Source organism: Mirounga angustirostris, unplaced genomic scaffold (assembly GCF_029215605.1).
Source record: "Mirounga angustirostris isolate CCGP_5_RB_7025 unplaced genomic scaffold, mMirAng1.0.hap1 SCAF_7, whole genome shotgun sequence".
NCBI classification, from domain to species: domain Eukaryota; kingdom Metazoa; phylum Chordata; class Mammalia; order Carnivora; family Phocidae; genus Mirounga; species Mirounga angustirostris.
In genome coordinates, this window is record NW_026991715.1 from 114,562,601 (window position 1) to 114,571,802 (window position 9,202).

The window sequence follows — 9,202 nt, forward strand, 5'->3', positions numbered from 1 at the left end:
GGAGGTGATTAGGTCATGACAGCAGAGCCTTCATTAATGGGATTCATGCCCTTATAAAAGAAACCCAAGAGAGCTCCCTTGCCCCTTCTGCCATGTGAAATTATAACAGAAAATATCCAAAAAACAAAAAACAAAAACGGCCATCTAGGAAGCAGGCTCTCACCAGACATCGAATGTGCTGGCATCTTGGTCTTGGACTTCTCAGCCTCCAGGAACTGTGAGAAATAAAAGTGTGTTATTTATAAGTCACCCAATTTATGGTAATTTTGTTATGGAAGCCTGAACAGATACAAGGTGTTTATAATAGGGATTAGAAACGAAGTTATATGGGTGTAATATTAGTGCTATGGGATCTTGGCTTTCTTCCCCTGCATGTGAGCTGGTTATCATAGCTCCACTCAACCACAGGGCTGGGGGACCTTCCTGGAAGGTGAATGTCCTGAATGGTTTATTCATAGCCCGGTGACACTTTGACGAGACTTCTTTGCCGGGCTGTTGGTGCTGCTGTCCTGAGGTTGTTGGGGAAGCTTCCATAGGACCCACCAGGCCCCCTGCAGAAGACCATCTTGTTTATGCCTTCTGCCCACCAGCCCTGGCAGCAGAAAGGGGACAATCCACAATGTAAGATCACATTGCATCTTCTTTTTGTTGTTGTTATTTAGTATTTATGCTATGGAAACTATACATACACATGTTAGTTTAATAGGCTAATTGTCAAAGCCAAGAGTCTTCTCCAGAAAGCCTTGTCCTAGATCCAGATGTAGTTTCTGCTACTATCAGCTCACAAAGAGTAGGGGAGGAAAGAGGGAGACCAATCATCACAAAGCAGTTCAGCTTAGGATCAGTGCCGTGTAAGCGCTCCTAATAACACACACTGCTGGCAACGAGGCGCAAAGCTTCATTCCTTGTTGCATTATTCCGAGAAGGCCCTGGGGCTGAGACAAATGCAAGGTTTCTACAGACAAAAATGGCGGCGAAAGGGCATTCCAGCCAGAGGGACTAGCTCAAATAAAGATACAGGAATTTGGAGAAGCAAAATGCAACTCGAGTGCCAACTATGTATCATTGTCAGTCTCAGCCTCACATGGTCCTAACGACCCCTTTCGCCTTCTGTAAAATGCCCAGGGCCACAGGTTCGTCTGTGGCAGAGCCAAGTTTCAATCCCAGGTCTGTCTGATGCAAAACCCGTGCTTACCCCACCATCCTGTGCTACCTCTTATGTAGGCAGAAGGAAGTACAAGCCTATTTAGGAAGAAACTTTGGGTTTCCCCCAAGCCGGACCAGGTAAAACTCAAGTGCAAATAATTTATTTAGAAGTTAATTCCGGGGGTGGGTGGGTCGGGGTGGGCGTTAGTTGGTTAAGCATCGGACTCTTGATTTGGGCTCAGGTCATGATCTCAGTGTTGTGAGATGGAGCCCTCCATCGAACCCCACATCCAACCCCGCATTGGGCTCTGCACTGGGCGGGAAGCCTGCTCAAGATTCTCTCCCTCTCCCTCTGCCTCTCCCGCACCCTCTCTCTTTCTCCTTCTAAAAAAAAAAAAAGTTAAGTTCCAGGGAATTTGGGTAAGGGAATGGGGACATGAGGCAGGGAAGGAAAGAAAACCAATAGAGAGTTCGTTATTAAGCAAGTTGCTACTATAAGTAACTAGAGCTGAATCCCGCTGGGGCATTCTGGGATCCAGTGCAGGAGCAGAGCGACAACGTCGCACATCTCTGGGAGACCAGAGAAGAAGCCAGAAGAAAGTATGTAACGGTCTTGAAAAATTTTATTCAGTTTGCAATGGAAAGCCTTTGAAAGTTTTAGAGCAGAGAAATGACGTGATCACGGCAGAATTTAAGGAAGATGAGTCTGGCACTCTTCTGTTCAGAAAATATTTACCAATCTGAATCAAGAAGGGCTCCATTTCTAGTGAGCATGGGGGAAAAAGTAAAAGATTGACATTGCTGCAGAACATTTTAAGTTACCTCATTGCTGGGCGCCTGGGTGGCTCTGTTGGTTAAGCAACTGCCTTCGGCTCAGGTCATGATCCCAGAGTCCTGGCATCGAGTCCCACATCGGGCTCCCACCTTAGCGGGGAGCCTGCTTCTCCCTCTGACCCTCTCCCCTCTCATGCTGTTTCTCTGTCTCTCTCTCTTTCTCTCAAATAAATAAATAAAAATCTTTAAAAAAAAAGTTACCTCATTGCTCATGAAGAACAGGGGCTGAATATGAGCAGCTTTCCACCTACTTTTGACTCCTGGTCTGAGGGTGCAAAGTGGTAGCACTTGCCAGAAGACAGAGATTGGCTCCCTGGTGTGAGCCAGCCTCCCTGAACTGCCATGACCAAGAAAGAGGCAACAAGGAGCAGGCACCCGATCATGGGAGGATTGTCTCTGTTGTACCTCACAATCATACATTTCCCCCCAAGTTGTGAACCGGGAAGAGGGGAACACAGGAGATGACACCTCTGTGAATACCAGGTATAGAATAATGAATCCACTCCGAGGTGGATAGAATCTACATGGGGGTTTTTGACCTTATTACATTACCTCCCAACAGACAATAAATTGTCTGCAGATCCCAAAGCCCTTGTCCACAGTTCGGAAATCCTAAAAGTCTAAAAGCTGATGTGCTTTCATAAATGTGGGACAAGCTCATTTAGCATCAAAACCTGACCTTGCTGTAAGTTCGTGCACAGTCTTCTTTTTTTACCCCACTTTGGGTGAATATTTGTTCACTTTGCTCCAGAAAAATTTGCTACTCTCAGTTCCGAAGTACATTTGACTTCAAGGATATTGTATAAGAGATTGTGGATCTGGAGTTTAAAAATGGTCCCTTGCCTCTTCAGCTGAGCTCACCACCACATCTCCGTCAGAGGGATGATTCTGCCTTGGGTAGCCACACAGGGCTCAGAGAGTAAGGGACACAGAACGCTCTGCAGGAGCTGGAGCACAAGTCCATTCCCTGAGGCCCATGACTGGGAATCCTAAAGCCTCTGGTGGCACATGTTGGTTCCAGTCGGGAGAGCGGGCTGCCATCAGGTAGGTAGGTAACCGCCACACCCCGGTCCCGGGGCCAGCTTGAATTTGCAGAGCACCAGAGCCCAATGGACCTCCTAAAGAAAGCACTTCTATTTACTAGAAATGCACTTCCTTCCCAGAATAACACGAGATGGATCCAGAAACTCCCCCATTAAATTAACTTGCAAAAACTGTTTTCCATCCCAAACCAACCCAAAAAATTAAAAGGTAACAGAATGGGGAAAATGTTTGCAACATGATTAATCTGATGAATTAATGATCTCTGGGAACAAGACGACCTGAGATGAGATCCTAGATCTGCCATTCTCTAGCTATGTGACCTTAGACAAGTCACTTAACCTTTGCATCTGCAAACTAGGTGGAATAATACCTCCTAGGTTTGGTGTGAGGGTTAAAAGAGAGAAAACATGTAAAGCTCCTAAAAGAGTACCTAGCTCTTAAGTGCTTCCTTGATGTTAGCTTTTACTATTTTTTAAAGAATTCTTTAAAATCATAAGAAAAACATGAATATTCTGATGGGAAAAAAAATGAGCAAAGGATAATGTAAGCAATTGAGGAAAGAGGAATAAACAAGAGCCAAAACATCTGTGAACGAAAGTTTGGCCTCACTGGTATTCAAAGAAATGCAAAATGAAACAATTTGCTTTTGTTTTTATTCTTCCCCTCTCAAATTGGCACAGATTTAAAATCCCTTGTTATAGTAAAACCCCATCATCATGCTGTCAGTGGATCCAAAAAATCTAACTGTGTAAAATACAAGGGTCACCTGATTATGAGGATGACAGACCCCCACGATTCTTCTGCAGAGGGCCAACCCCAAACTGTCACCATGGCAGGATTTTACCGACTCTGCTCTTGGGGAAGAGGCAGCTTCTTGCCAGCCGATGACGTGAAAACAGGTACAACTCTTCGGCAGGGCGGTTGGCGTTGTGCGTCAATGGCCTTTAAAAGTTTCTTAACTCAGGACCAGTGACTCTACAACCAGCAGTTTGTACTTACAGAGATCAAAGCTCACACCAAGATTTGTGATTCAGGATTTTAACCCTAGTATTATTTAACAGTCATAAATTCAAAATAACCAGGACGCCTGGGTGGCTCAGTCAGTTAAACGGCTGCCTTCGGCTCAGGTCATGATCCCAGGGTCCTGAGATTGAGCCCCGCATTGGGCTCCCTGCTCAGCAAGGAGCCCGCTCTCCCTCTGCCTGCTGCTCCCCCTGCTTGTGCTCCTTCTCTCTCTCTCCGACAAATAAACAAATAAAATCTTAAAAAAAAAAAATTCAAAATAACCTAAATGTTTAAAAGTAAGACCTCATTTAAATGAATAACAGCATACTTTAAAGTCTATGAGAGTGTTTAAAATTGATGTTTTTAATGAGTATTTAGTGGCATGGGTAAATGTCATTACGTAAAATCAGGATACCATATATACATACATATGCATATCTATGCATGTATTAATATAAAAATAAAGTTGCAATCTGTGTTCCTGTCTGTGCTTGTATTTGTGTGTGGAAGTGGTTAGCTTTAAGCAGTGGGGTTATTGGGATTTTTATACTCTTCCTTATACGTTTTTCTTATTTTCCAAGTTTTCTCTAATAAATTATATTACTTCTATCATCTGGAATAATTAAAATCGCTGTGGACCAATCTTAGGAACAACAACAATGAAAGCACAATATGTATTCAATGCCTTCTGCAGGACACGGTGGTAGGTGCCGCTCAGTAAAGAGGCTATCGCTTCATGAGTGAGAACCTCATTTCTCAAGGGGCGCTAATCTTTTTTCCCCATTAAATATCAACTTCTCTTCTTTGCTCTGAGACTACTGGTTCTCCAACAGCTCGCCCGGTCACTTCCTGCCCAGGGAGGGGCCTTTGGAGAAGCTACTGAACTTCCGGGCGGCATTTCCTCTCTGTGAGATGATGACAATAATATCGACTTCACCCTGGTGGTGATGAGGTTCATCCAAGGACACTCAGAAAGCACTTGGCAGGGCGCCTGGGTGGCTCAGTCGGTTAAGTGACTGCCTTCGGCTCAGGTCATGATCCTGGAGTCCCGGGATGAGTCCCGCATCGGGCTCCCTGCTCAGCCCGGAGTCTGCTTCTCCCTCTGACCCTCCTCCCTCTCATGCTCTCTGTCTCTCATTCTCTCTCTCTCAAATAAATAAATAAAATCTTTAAAAAAAAAAAAAAAGAAAGCACTTGGCAGATGGTTGGGCCCACAGGAGGGGTTTGATAAGTGCTCATTTCTTCTCTAATTGTATTTCTCACGGCGACCTCTTGGGCGATTAAACACATACAATAATGGTCTGTCACCGTAGAACATTTTTGAAACCTCTTTCTTGAACGTCTTTTGGGTTATTTATGGTGGCAGTGACTTGGAGGATTAGCAATGACAGCTGTTTTGCCTCCTTCTGGAGAAGAGTTTTTCCAACAGGTTGATTGCAAGGCACACTAGGAAATAGGTCTGGCCTCGTGATCTGCCCAGATCTATATGTATGTAACTAAAACAAAAGCTCTATGAAATAATACTTTTCCTTTCCTACAATGTGGTACATTCAGTTATCGTCTCTTTTATTATATTCTCTTTCTTGTTTTTAAAAGTACTAATCACAGCCCACTAAATTGATCTCAGCACCCATAAGTAGGTGATGAACTACACTTTGAACTACACAGTGCCAATATAAAAACCACTCGAAGCATGGTACGTGCCCTTGTAATGCAGATTCCTGGGCCTTAACCTCCAAGAGCTGGCATGGGGACAAGGAATCTGCATTTTCACAAATTCACCAAGAGATCCTGCTGCAGGTTGTTGGGAGGGTCCCACTTTGAGGAACTCTGTTCTAGAACCTTGGTGTACGGTAGGCTCTGTGAATCTAGAAATGACAGTTCTCCCATTTCAACCATGATGTAGGCTCAGCCTTCCATGCACATGCACGAGATATGACATCTGGAGTTTGGGCGGCAGGGGGGAAAGCTCACTTCGGCCCTTTCTGTTGGCAAGCTGAGTCATGAAGGCATTTGGCTTTTATACCTCTGGGTGGAACACGATGGTATCTTGGTGTCAAAAGGCAAGGTGTGGGGCACCTGTTCTGCTGGTGCGGATGTGGGTGGGTGTGGCAGATCGGGCACCTGCAGCGCTCGGGGCCACTTCCTGCTCAGGGTGGCTCCTCGTGGCATCATTGGCAGCCGTGGCCATGTGGTTTGGGAGCCAGCATTTCCCAGGCTTGACAAAAGTAGTTATGTGCTCCCTCAGAAGACTTGTTCCAGGGTCCGGTTTTAGGCATCACTCTTGAAAGCACAACCTGAAGTTTATTCTCCAACGTCCACTTCACACACCCATATTGAATGACTTGCTTGGACTGACTGGAGAGGATTTTGTCCTCTGCAACTGAGCCTGAAAGGATAGCTTAGCTACACAGCAAAATCAATTCGACCACATTATAAACGCAGCTTTTTTTTTTTCTTCTCAAATAGGTATCAGCTGCGTGACTTCTTCACTAGACTTGGTAGCCATCAAATAAAATAATAAAATAAAATAAACCTAAAAATCTGTCTTCAAAAGACAAATACTTCCTACCATCAAGATTTCCGATTAAAAATTGCTACAAAGATTTCTTAGCAATGCCAGCTTTGTTGGAACAACTGCATTGCCTCCAAAGGTGATCCTATTTAAAAAAACAAAAAACAAAAAACAACCCCCGCCCCCGGAAAAAAACCACACACACATTGGGATATAAGATTTCTGGCACAGTTTGTTAGGAAGTCAGTGCTCCTTCATCTGGTAGCGATGGGAGGCAATGGAAGTAAAACAGAGAGAGAAAACAGAGTATCCGTTTTCTTTTTTTTTTTAAAGATTTTATTTATTTCTTTGTGAGAGAGAGAGACAAAGAGTGCTAGCATGAGTGGGGAGGGGAGAAGGGCAGAGGGAGAGGGAGAAGCAGGCTTCCCACTGAGCAGGGAGTCATACTTGGGGTTTGATCCCAGGACCCTGGGATCATGACATGAGCTGAAGGCAAATGTTTAACCGACTGAGCCACCCAGGCGCCCCCAGAGTATCTGGTTTCAAGGAGCATGCAGACGGCCCAACCAAGTATTATGCTCACTGTGATAGGCATATGCACAAGGGCAGTTACTAGCCTTACTTGCATTTCACATGGTGCCCAGGCATTTTGTGCTCATATGGCCTGAATCCACAGCCTCACTCCTACAAACTGACATTTAGTGTGAACGCTTACTATCCATGTGTCCTCGGTAGTAATTACATCATGAGAATCCTGGGCAAAGGGCTTTTAGGGAGTTAGCCAGTTGAGATTAGTAGGTTTATACTGGGGCAATCTGTTTAATGGGGAGTTCGAGTATATGATAATAATATTAAATCAACCTTATTTCTAAAAATAAGAAAAAAATCAAATAAGTGCCTATAGTTAAAACACCAGTACTGATTAATATAATTTTTACTGTGCAGATTTATGAGGTTGATGGTGGTAAACATGCCCACTCTATTTTTGTCTTGGGAATTGAATTTTGGAAAAAAGGGAACTCAGTCCAAAGGCAAGTTGGTAGCCTGGTACTATGAAAGCATTGAAAAGGAGAAAAATGCCTTAATTGGCAAAAGTTTTGATAAGAGAGGCCACAAGAAAACAAGAGTCTTGGCTATCCCAGCTCATATGTTGTTTGAGCTCAGCAGGGAGGTGATCAAACAGATCTACATGACTTGCTCAAAGTCAGTGCAACTTGAAAAAAGTAAAGCTAGAATGTAACACTCAGTTAATCAAACTCTAAAATCTATATTTCCTACCATAATGCATTGCATTGTTGAGCTGGCAGGAATCTCAGAGAATAATACTTCTAATTAGGAAAATAATGCTCTAGCAAAGGAGTGATTCAATGCTAATCCAATACTGATGCACTTAACTTTTAGCTAATAGGGGTGACGTTTAAAGCTCTTCCTTTATATCATTGTAACACTTGTCAAAGAGAGATTCCCAATATTCTATTTTCTCTAAATCCCAGGGAATGGGTCACATCCTCCCTCTAACGTAGAGCAGAAGATCAGGAACTAAATGTCACAGATGGGACTTCTCAGTTTGTTCACAAACAACGCACATGGCATTGGGGAGAGAGTGAGGGCACTTGACCTTCATATCCTGTATCCATGAGGCAAGTAAAAGGACTGTGCAGTTTAATGGTACTTGGTTAAAGTGATTAAGTCATAGTCTGTCTATCCTTCCGTGGTCCACTGAAAAGAAAAAGAAGAAAGTATGGTAACTTTTGCATTTTCAGAAAGGAAGCCTGAAGACCAATCTGATCACGCTGTTCTCCACTCTCTGTGTGTATGTTTCTAACCAGGTTTTCATCTACCCAGTCATCCCTTCGGTCATTTGTCCATTCCTTCAGTAAACTTTTCTTGACTGCCTATTGTGGACCCAGCAATGTGCTGGAAGTTGAGGAAACAACGAATAAAATACATTTCTCACTCAAATCAAATAGGAATCATCACTACCCACAATAAACACGTATCGTGTAGGAGGCGCTGGGACTGGGTGGGTACTTCAGGGACATATAAGGAGGCGTGGCATGGCAGGGCCCTCGTCCTTCAAGGGTTCGGTTCATTGGCATAGTGATTAAGAGTTGTTCTCTGTTCCGGGAAGAAATCATTTTCAGATAGCCATGCACTTAAAAGGCTGAGTAACATTACGCAATGCTAAGTGCCAGTGGAGTGGTATGAAGTTTAAGTGCAACCAGCATTCCGGAGACGGGGAGATCACTCTTGGTCTGGGCAGGTGGGGAAGCTGTAAGAGTGGCATAATTGTGGTCAAAGCTAATAATAACTCTGTTATAAACCACAGCGTTGCAAGGACGACGGGATAATTTCTTTGAGAGAACAAAATCTTTTGGGTTTAAACTGACCTCATGGAAATAAATCTAGCACTTAAGAAGGAGTCTCAGGTTTCCTTTATGTCATAAGGGTTCATTTGTGGGTGACTGGTTCCCGAAAGCAGGAACTTGTCTGTATAGCTTGGAGTCATCCTGAACGGGAGAGATGAAAGTTTATGATTCTTCCAAAAATTATTCAATGTTAATTGTGTTTGGAACTTTTTAAATAAGGAAAACGACCCTAAACTGGATGGTTTAGATTATGTTATTTGGGAGAGGTTTTTCTCATGTAATTACTAGG

At 43.7% G+C, this 9,202-nt stretch overlaps 1 long non-coding RNA gene across 1 annotated transcript in view; it reads left to right on the forward strand.

Annotated features, from left to right (window-relative positions):
• The window catches only part of LOC135365427 (uncharacterized), a 141,362-nt gene that overhangs the window by 33,799 nt on the left and 98,361 nt on the right, over positions 1 to 9,202 (forward strand). The gene's annotated exons all lie outside the window — the stretch shown is intronic.